The sequence below is a fragment of the Gasterosteus aculeatus genome, chromosome 12 (genome assembly GCF_964276395.1).
Source record: "Gasterosteus aculeatus chromosome 12, fGasAcu3.hap1.1, whole genome shotgun sequence".
NCBI lineage: Eukaryota > Metazoa > Chordata > Actinopteri > Perciformes > Gasterosteidae > Gasterosteus > Gasterosteus aculeatus.
In genome coordinates this window covers 5,492,901-5,503,695 of record NC_135700.1, presented here as the reverse complement: position 1 = coordinate 5,503,695, position 10,795 = coordinate 5,492,901, and positions in this window count along the sequence as shown.

The following is a 10,795-nucleotide window of genomic DNA, read 5'->3' as shown; positions in this document are numbered from 1 at the left end:
GGTGCACATTGCCTTCATGATAGGGAAAGCAAGAGTTGCACCATTAAAGCAAGTAACGATTCCCAGATTGGAGCTTACTGCTGCAGTTCTAGCTGTCAAAGTTGATATAATGCTTCGGAGAGAATTACAGCTTCAGCTGAACAAATCCACCTTCTGGACGGATAGCACAACAGTGCTGAAATACATCACCAACGAAACAAAACGTTTCCGAACCTTCGTAGCAAATAGAATCTCCTTCGTAAGGGACGCTACCGACGTGTCACAATGGAGATATGTCAGCACAAAGGAAAATCCAGCAGATGAAGCCTCTAGAGGACTAACGGCAAACCGCTTCTTAAGCTGCAGGAGATGGATCAAAGGACCAGAGTTTCTCTATCAACCAGAAAAAGAATGGCAGAAACCTTTTTTGGAAACCACAATCTCTGTCAATGATCCAGAAGTCAAGCAAGACATCACAAGTAACCTCATTGTGAAAGGTCCGTTGAACCCCACCAGCTCTTTAATGAGTTATTTCTCTTCCTGGAAAAGTCTAATGACAGCTGTAGCATGGCTACTTAAAGTAAAAACAACTCTATTACTGCTGACTAGAAAAAGAAAGGAGATCCAGACCGCTGTGAGTATTTTAAAAGACGAGGCCAGCCAACTAAAGGAAATGCACGCCTTTAAAGCAACACTCCAAAGACAGTGTTTAAATCACGAGGACTTGATGCATGCAGAACGTGCTGTTATCTCTTTCAGTCAAAGGCAAAGCTTTGAAGAAGAACTATCCACACTAGGGGCTGGTAAAAATGGTGTTAAAAGAAGCAGTCATCTGTACAAGCTGGACCCGGTGTTGGACGATGGACTTCTGAGAGTCGGCGGTCGCCTGAGTAGACTAGCGATGCCTGAAGAGGCCAAGCACCCAGTGATTCTCTCAAAAGACCTGCACGTATCCACACTATTGCTACGACATATCCACGAACAAATTGGCCATGGGGGAAGAAATCATATGCTGTCCCGACTCCGTAAAAAGTACTGGATTATCAAAGCTAACTCTGCAGCAAGAAGGATCATAACAAACTGTGTTGTGTGCAAACGACTGCAGGGAAGAGTTGGAGAACAGAAAATGGCAGACTTACCTCTGGAAAGGATTCTACCAGACAAGCCTCCATTTACAGACGTAGGAGTAGACTACTTCGGCCCTATAGCGATCAAAAGAGGACGAAGTCTTGTTAAAAGATATGGCGTAATCTTCACCTGCATGGCAAGCAGGGCAGTGCATCTCGAAGTTGCATATACTCTTGACACAGACTCCTGCATCCATACACTACGAAGATTTATTTGTCGGCGAGGTCAAGTGCAGTCTTTAAGATCAGACAACGCAACAAACTTTGTTGGAGCTGAAAGAGAATTGAGAGAAGCACTTAATGCCTTGAATCAGGACAAAATCCAGACAGCTATGCTTCAGAAGGGAATTAAATGGCACTTTAACCCCCCAGCAGGATCTCATCACGGCGGTGTATGGGAGCGTTTGATCCGCATGGTCCGAAACGTGCTGCGCTCTGTTCTTAGCCAACAAGTTCTGGATGATGAAGGATTGCAAACTTTAATTTGTGAAGTTGAAGCAATTCTAAATGATCGACCCATTACCAAGCTCTCAGAGGACCCAATGGACCTGGAAGCACTCACCCCAAACCACCTCCTTCTGTTGAAAACCAAGCCGATACTACCACCTGGACTCTTCGTAAGAGAGGACTTGTATCTAAGGCGCAGATGGAGACAAGTACAATACATGGCAGATCTCTTCTGGAAAAGGTGGACACAGGAGTACTTACCATTAATTCAAGAACGACAGCGGTGGTCAAAGGTAAAAAGGAACTTCGCCCCAGGTGACATAGTTGTGGTGGTCGACTCCACTGCACCACGAGGCTCCTGGTTAATGGGTAGAATACTGGAGACGAAAGCAGATGCACAAGGCCTTGTGCGTACCGTCCGACTTCAGACAAAAACCAACATATTGGAAAGACCAATAACGAAGATATGTCTGATTAAAGAAACTGATATTTAGTAAGGCCTGGTGGTAAGGACCAGATACCACCAGGTTCCAAGTTTTGGAGCCCCGGGCCCTAAAAATGACTACTTCAAAAGAAGACCGAAGAATCAGTGAAGAGAATTAATTGCCAACACATTCCCTTATTATTTTTTGGTAATTGTTATAAAAGACAATTAGGGGCCGGTGTGTAGGAGCCATTATGTGTTGTTGTTGGCAAAGTATATTTTGTTTGTTACACCGTATTTATATTGACACTTTGGACACTAGGTGGCGGTGATTAGGTGCACCTGGGTGTACATAAGGGACGTAGGTGACAGGAAGCGAGGCACAGGTAGGGGAGCACCAGACAGTTCTCACCAGACCACGAAGACAGACCACCATCAATAGGAGCACGTTCAACCGGTATGTTCATCTGTTTATACAATTGCCTGCAATAAATTACAAACCTCAACTAAAATCATCACTGGAAAATCTTTTGTGTGTCTGCGTCGAAACATCACTCCCACCTGTGCCTGATGGCAAAGAACAACAAGAAGCCAGCTAAAGGGGCAGCAAACCTAAGATTGCCAGTACACTTTGAGTGGGGCGGAAGTCTCTCCCTTTGCTCCACTCTTTTTCACCCATCCATCCAATCATGTATATTATTTGATTTACCAAAGAGGCAGATTCTCCGGCCCGGGCGGGCTCTGACGTGGTCGGCGAGTCCGTGCGCACGCCGCTTGCTCCCCGTTGAGTGCAGGCGGGTTTTCTGTCGAGCGCTAAGACGAGCGCTCCTTTTTTTCTTCTCCGGATGGAAAACATCTGAAAAGCCGATTACCAGTTAAGTGGAAAATGATGATCATTACAGGCAATCAAGATGGGCTTGTTTGCATATTGCGGAAAAGTTGAGCAGCTGTAATTACAGCCCCGGTCACAGGGGCTTTTCTGGAGAGATTACACGCTAAGGGAGGGGATGATTCCAGCGAGGTCAGGCTTCCCTTCCACTTTCCCCTCATGTAACGTGCACAAAATCAGCTGTTGAAGTTCTGATAGTATCGACGTCGACACTCAATCCGATTGCTTGAAACGGGCAAAAACTAAATATATCTTTGCTCTTGAGTTTGTTCTGTAAACTAACAGGGTTGCAGTTTGTTGATCGTTGTGCTGCTTTGCTACAGCAAAGAGGCCGGTCAGACAGCATCTAAGGTCAGCTGTAAACCATCGAGTGGAGGACCTTTAAGAAGTGGTCGTAGACGCCGAGTCGTCACTCGCCGGTTTGTGGACTGCGAAGCCTCGACTTTGGCGTTTTTGCGTTGCCCATCTTGGTTTATGAGTGTCGCCATCTTGACTATTTGCAACCAGAAGTGGCCCAACGGAAAGCTGAAAAAAAGACATGTTTAGGCGACTAAAGTGTTACATTAAAGTGAAATAATAACACGGTGAGAAAGTATAGAATTCTGTACTATCAGACAACCGCGTTGTGGTAACGTTTCAGAGATTTTTCCACTAGATTTTGTCTCCAGGTGATTTATTAGAATACATTATGGCTGGGAAGATGTGTGTGCGTCTGATACAAAGACGTGATCTTCGGCTCAATTTTATGAAATATAGTCTTAACCAGACAATTTGTAGCCCCAGGGCCTGGTTTTATGACATTCAGATGTCTGAACGTCAAGTTATTTTTAGCTGGCAGCTGTCACCCACCTGTACTCTATTGTTATTAGATGGATGTCAAATCTGGGTTGATGCTGTATTTTTCCATATTTTGTGTTGTACTGGTAATGCAAAACTATTTCACATTATATACCCCCATAACTGGTGACACCACACATTTTAGCCCACATTTATTATTCAACCAATGGACTCGTTGTTCACATTTCTAACAGATCTCTGCGTTGCTGTCGTTCATAGTTCACTGCAAAGGATCCTCACGGACAACCAAAAAGGACAGCACGTGTCATTTTGTATTTGTATCATGTAGCTGTTCATCATTGATCATTGGTGTTCATGGACGTGTAATCATTTTGCTCCACGACGCCCCGTCAAAAAATCCCCCATGAAATAGTTTGTTTGTGAATTTCTTGTGCGCTGCTGTAACAATAGCATGTGGAAATTGCATGAGAACAATACGCAGATCTGGCAGATTAAGGCCAAACAAGTTCTGGGGCATACACACAGTTTCATGATGAGTGCTGAGTACAAAGCAGCAAACACCGCACCCATTATATTCTAATTACCAAACTGGAAAATCTCCATATTCTGCAGCTGTGCAACCAACACCGGCGCTTCACTGCCGGGCTTTCTGTCCTCACATTCCACCGCATCAAAAAGCCGATAAGAGGCGTTATCAAACGACGCCTGGATCAGTGTGTTCGCCGCGGGGGCGGAGCAGACAACACCTCTGCTTTCATCACCGCAGCAGAGCTCCTGCGAGGAACAATGCTTGTGAGGAATGCGACGGGCCCTCGTCTGTCTTCCTCTTCTTCTTCACTGGTGCCAGAAGAGCGTTTGTGTCATTCTGTAGCCAAAGACGTAGGTAATGAATGGACTTTGTCCTTAACAGACCCAAACAGAATCCCCTCCCCGACCCGGGGCCCCGTGGGATGCAGCACTCTGCTTCAAGTTGTTTCCAGCCACCTGTCGCGCTGCTGCTGCTGAATTATTGACAAGCCGATGCAGATTATTCAGACTACGGGGTCTGGAGCTAGAAAATAAAAATAAAAACTAGAGGAAACCCAATAAGAAATTTAAAAAAATCAAATCAAAAACCAAAACCTACAGTAAAATATGTGCGCTGGTTAATCTTTCTATAGTTCATTCCAACTCCATCACCATGAAAAACACATCGCCGGCTAGAAACTAACAACCAAGCCCGTGCTCTGCTCCAGTTTTACTAAATAATCGTCCCCTCATTGCACGCCACACACGGCGCCTCACTCAGCAGGACGGCAGTCTGCTGAGTGTCACCCCATAACGCATTCAAGGACACACCCGGGGGGCAGCAGCAGTTCACAGCGGGACATCTCACTGCAGCATTCATTCAAGCCTGTAAAAATAACCCCTTCGGCGCTGGTAAGAGGGTAAAAAAACAACATGCATTTGTTGATCAAGCCAAATGAAATAGTTTGATGTTGAAAGAAAACCTGTAATGTCAAGAAGCAATATATAAAACAACTACGTGACTCATCCGTCCGTCGAGCTGTCCGGTGACCCTCACTGTCCCCTCCGCGAGCAGGTGTTGCGTCTTTAAGGGCGGCGGGTAAGTGTCAAAGCACTGCGTGCATATTTAATCTTAACGCGCCATATGCTGGAGAGAGGAGGACAGCCAACTTCAAGCTAATTAGCATAGGGAGGGACGCAGACTGTGTCCTCGGGACAATCATCCTGAGGGCTTTGTTCTCTCACAGCGAGGGATTGAATCCAGCGCGGGTAAATGCATTTACGATTGTCTACCTTCCTCGTGGCGTGCGTTCCTTTGCGTGCTGATAATTAGGTCAACAGCAAAACAAGAGAAACAAAACAGAGAAAAACAAAAATGAGGAAAAGCCTCCACTTGTTAGTACAACACCTGACCCCCCCCCCTCACCCTCCGCTCACGGGACACGGAGGGGCTTTTCACAGGGAGCCGATTGGCGGTAAACGCCGCTTCCCACGTCCACGCTTACGTCCACGAGTCGAGGTCAAGGTGAATGAGTCGGGTGGAAGTGCTCACTGCGGGGAGAGCGACCTGCACACGGTGCTGCATGGCGGGGGTTTCATCTGGCTTCCTGTCTCACAGGGAAACGGTGGAAAGCTCGGGGGAAAAAAGTATCAGCGGCACCTGAACAAAAGACTAAAGTGGTGGCAGGGGGAGGGCGGCGGCCGTGACACGCTCTTTTATTTTCCCGGCCCTCTGTCACAGCGTGCTACCAGGCGAGGTGCCTCACAAGCTGTTTGCAGGCATTTAAGAATGTAACAGCGAACGCTTTACTGTTTGCAGTCATATCAGAGGCGATATCTGTGGGAAGTAAGATGCGTACTGTGTAAGAAGTGGCGCGTCCCGCCGGGCGAGCTTCCACAACCACCACAAATGTCGGAGAGATAAGCCAGCGCAGCCTTAATTAGTCCGTCAGAGGCAACCGTCAAGGGGCGCAGCAGAGCCAGGAGCTGAATAAATACTCATAAATCTACAATAGGGAGAAGTTAATTCCTTTCATTGTGATCTGCCCCGAGCCAAAGCGCTCCTCTACCGGAGCTCGGCGGTGCACGAGAGCCTTTCTGATAAGCCGGATACACCTATTCAATTTGGCTGATTAAAGTCGTATCAGGCAGCGCTCCTCCTGACACTTGAGCTCGGGCCAGAAAGATGAAAAAAAGTCAGTGGCATCAAGCTTTAAAACCCACAAACACAAAACAGGATTCCATGTCCAAACTGCAAAATGTTTTCATTCCAGAATGAGGTCCGCTCCTATTCTGCCGCGCTGAAGCCTTTTGCCGATGATTTACTCTGTGGCTGCTGAATACTGTTAGGCCGTCTGGAGAAGACGAGGCTGCTGCTCTTCATCACTCTGAAAGAGCCGGCAGAAAAACCCTCATCAAAGTGCAGGAGTCCCCCTCCCACCCCCCGTGTTTGACCCCAAACACTAAAGTTACCTCCCAATGTCAGGAGCTCTCATGCATACATTTAAGTCCCAACGGTACAACTCACACGCTATACAATGGCTTTTTTCCTGCTGCATATTCACCATTTGGTACTGAAGCAGCCAACAGTATTGCAATCACCGTTTTTCTGAACAATAAAGGTGTCTGATTTCCATCGATAGTGTTAGCTCGCTTGAATGCACTGGATCAGCTGAAAGAGATTTATTGATAAGCATCAAGTGCTCGCGTGGACACTGTGTGTGTCCCAGAGTCACGGGAGGATCCTTCAGCGGCCGTATTTCAAGGCAGCCACATTATCGAATCCCGGCCGTCCCAGCGCAGGAGCATCCTTCACATTCCACCAGGTCCGAGCGCATCATTCACTGGCTTTTCAAGGATGCGTGTGTGTGTGTGTGTGTGTGTGTGTGTCCTCCACGCTCCCCTTAAGAACCCACAGTGCCCACGATGCGTTCCCTGCTCCTCCGTGGGGAGACAGGGAGAAAATGCTTGTAACATTTCGACAAAAGTGTTGAAAGGGACAACTGTGGGCTTTAGTGGGCATTCTGCTTCCGACCAGTTTGAATGGAACGTGTCTTTTAAAACGAATGAGGAAAGTTCACATTGTTTCTTCTTTTCACGTCTAACTCTGAATAACGGCTTTATTTCGACCCAACCAGAGTGATTTGTGATTGTCACAGTGGCAACACCTAACTTTCATCGTTTTGTTGAGTTTTATTTAACAAATACGTTATTATTGCGTTAATATTCCTGATAGAAATTCGGCACATTTTTTCTTGTGCTCTTTGATTGGAAGGAAGGAGTCGGCCTCTGTAGGACTCTTTGTGCCAAGGGACCAACGTTGTATGTGTATACAGCACACAACAGTAGACAACGTGGACAAAAAACCTGAGTTAAAGAAAATATATTTGATCCTGTCTGAGAGCCTTTTTTGAAGAACAAAAATCAAAGGTGCCGCGTTTCAGAGTGCTGTGGTCTTTAGTCTCTGTGAAGGATGATAGTGTTTGATGAATGTGGACCGTGGCATCACACACACAGTACAAGAGTACAACGGTCGGCCAGTGACCGCTTTGTGTGGCATTAATAAGAATAAATAAAACATATAATGTAAATATTTTTACAACCTTAAATGTATTCAAAGACTTAAGAATATTGTGGGTGTATTTTATATACAGCCTTTAGGAAGGGCGAGAGGCTATGAATGTGTTTAGTTAGCTGCAGAAACCCAGGTTAGATTTTACCGCACCACCGTCTCTGCTACACAGACAGCCATAGATAATGATAAACTCACAACGACCAGTGTGCAAATTAGTCCCCATAAATAAAACATTAAAAATCTGCGCCGAGCATTTTAAGGCGTGCTGAACGCAAACAGAGCCAAAACGTCGTGCATTAAAAATTTAAAGCGAGGCCATTATGATTCGGTTTTAGTGGAACCTGTTGTTCACGGACTAAATGCACGTTGAACTCTGCCTCACTGATAGATAGGATTGCTCCTCATCGCACCCACACCCGGATGTGGGGATGTATGATTGGCTGATTACGCCCTCGAGTACAAAGAAAGATTTGATCTCTCATTGAGAAGCCCTCAGGCCTGAGGGTGTTGTTTGGGTACTCGTCACTCTGTCAGCATCACCAACAGATTAGTTGATGAGAGAGACGGTGATGATATTTTAAAAGCCTCTCCTATGGCCATGAAAATACATCACAGGCTGTTATGATTAAAAAAAATCGTAGCACATGCAGTTGGCTTCCAATTTCCAAGACAATATCCAGAGCATGCATATTTAATGCTCATCACCTGCTCTGAGATAAATGTGCAGCGAACCACTCCGAGCATCAAGAGCACAAACGTCCTCTTGTGCTTTGCTTCAGACGCTAATTCTTGATTTCATAATGAAGCTGGGTCAGTAGTTTAAAAAGAGATTGCCAGCCACACTGCAATGTTGGCACACCTGGCACAGTTAGCTTGGTACACCTGGCACAGTAAGCGACATGAATGATGGCATCACGACGGATACCTTTTCTTTTGACTGCCAACATAAAGATGCACTTCCATGTAACAACGTTCTCCCACCTCCACAGAAAACTGCACCTTTGAAAATAAGTTCAAGAGAACATAACTTAAACAACTAACAAACCGTTGAAGGGATTGACAGCCAATCGCGTCAACACCATTCCAATCGATCCCCGTGTAGAATGTAAGGGGACGCCCGCTGCCTCAACAGGAGCAAGGTCACGGGTCAACAGAGATGAGTCCTTGGGAGTAGGATTGGTCGGAGCCAGGGAGACATCACCTCGTCTGTCTTTGTACACGCCTTGTGAGGAAGAGCGGCCAGAAGACAACTGGGGATGCTGGGACATTGCCGATGCGGTGAACAGCAGATATCAGGGCAGGGGTCACTGGAAGTTGGTCTCAGCGCACTAATGGCTGCTTCTTAAGCCCGGGTCGTACTCCCAAATGGACTCACTCACAGAGACGACTGCCCCAGACTCAAAGTAGTTCTACTGATGCTGTGCTCATGGAGGAGGCGTTGCTATGCTACAGCCAATGGGCCACTTGTACACCCTCTGATGGCGCGGCGAACAAGGACCCTTCTGTGCTTGGACAAACAGAATTTTTTTTTTTTTTAATCTCCAAAGTAACTGGCAAAAGCACATCCCGGCCCCGTCGCAGGAACCGGCCCCCGGGTTGGGCCTAAGTGGGTTTGACTTGTCATGGCTTAGGGCAAAGTTATTAAGCTGAAACAGGTCCGATCAGAAGGAGAATACTTTAGATGTCATGGTTTTCATTAGAACGGTTTGGCTCGTGCAAATAGCTCATCTTAGATGGTATCCAAACGAAGGGAACGGCACGGATTTTACATCAAAGGGTATTTACAGGTCTTCTTGAGTAGAAATGCTGTAAAAAATATTGTGGCTTTGCAGGGAGCTGCATAAAGTCTGAATAATTGCCTCAAGTCGTCATTTGAGGCTGTCTCAGTTGCGGCTAAAGTAAAAGTATAAAGTATGAAACCGAGGAGGGTGGAGAAGGAAAAACAAGCTAAACACGCCTCGGTGGGCTGCTACTCCCCCCTGCCTGACGCTAGCAGCTCGGGGCTACATCGGCTACCACTGACACGTCTCTGACCCAACTGTTGCATTGATAGTGATCCATTTGAGTCAATATACTGACCTGACTTTAATGCCTTTTTCTAAAATTGAGACCTCTATAATATGGTGATGGTGGTTTAATGTTAATGTGGATTACTGCTTTAATGGGCATTGGACTATTTGTGTCCAAAACCCAAAAGTGTAGACATGGAGAAACGTATTCAGCTGTCTGTATGGATTGGGAACATCAACTGGGGACATGAGGACAGCATCTGCCAGAGAAGCGAGAGACACAGGTTGTGCTGGCAAAATAATTTGTTCTCGGGTCTCAGAGGGATTTTTGCCTCACTGCTGTAAGCTTCTAACAGGCCACCAAATAATACTGAATGGCTGCGGCTGCCAACGGCAACAATAGACAAATCCCTCCCTGTGGTTTCCAACCCCTCCCTGATATAATGGTCGGGGAAACACTGCCCCCTCAAACCACAAGTCCGTGGCCCTCAGTTTGTGTCGCCAAGCATGCTACAACCTTTAAGTTGATTTCACTTCATTGGGGACGATGTGTAGACGCAGACAGATAAAGTAAGTAAACCTTATACCTTCAGGGATGAGGGTTGTCATTCATTGTTCGTGACAGTCTCAACCGGTCTCGCTATCAGCGTCATGCCACTCTCCTCTCCATTTCCTCCACTCTCTTCAGCGTCTGCCCTGTGTCAGGCTCATATTGGTTCAGACGCGTCTTCTTGACGTTTGGCAACCAGTCATCAGAAGGAATGACAACCTGTGACCACGATAATAGGATGTTCCAGAGCGACGGTGACTGAGGAAAAGGCCGGCGGTTGTGTCCGTTAGAACATTGGTGGTGCACGATCCCGCAGAGGGCCCCGTGATGGTGCGCAACAGGTCAACGCAGCACGTATGATAGGGAGCCATATCGCTAGGTTGGTCTGGAGTTTGTCTGGTTTGGTCCCGGAGGAAGCCGGTGCAGAGGCCGTGTTTTGTCATGCAGGGAAATCTGTTGTTCATGACCAGGCGGCAAACTCCTGCCATGAA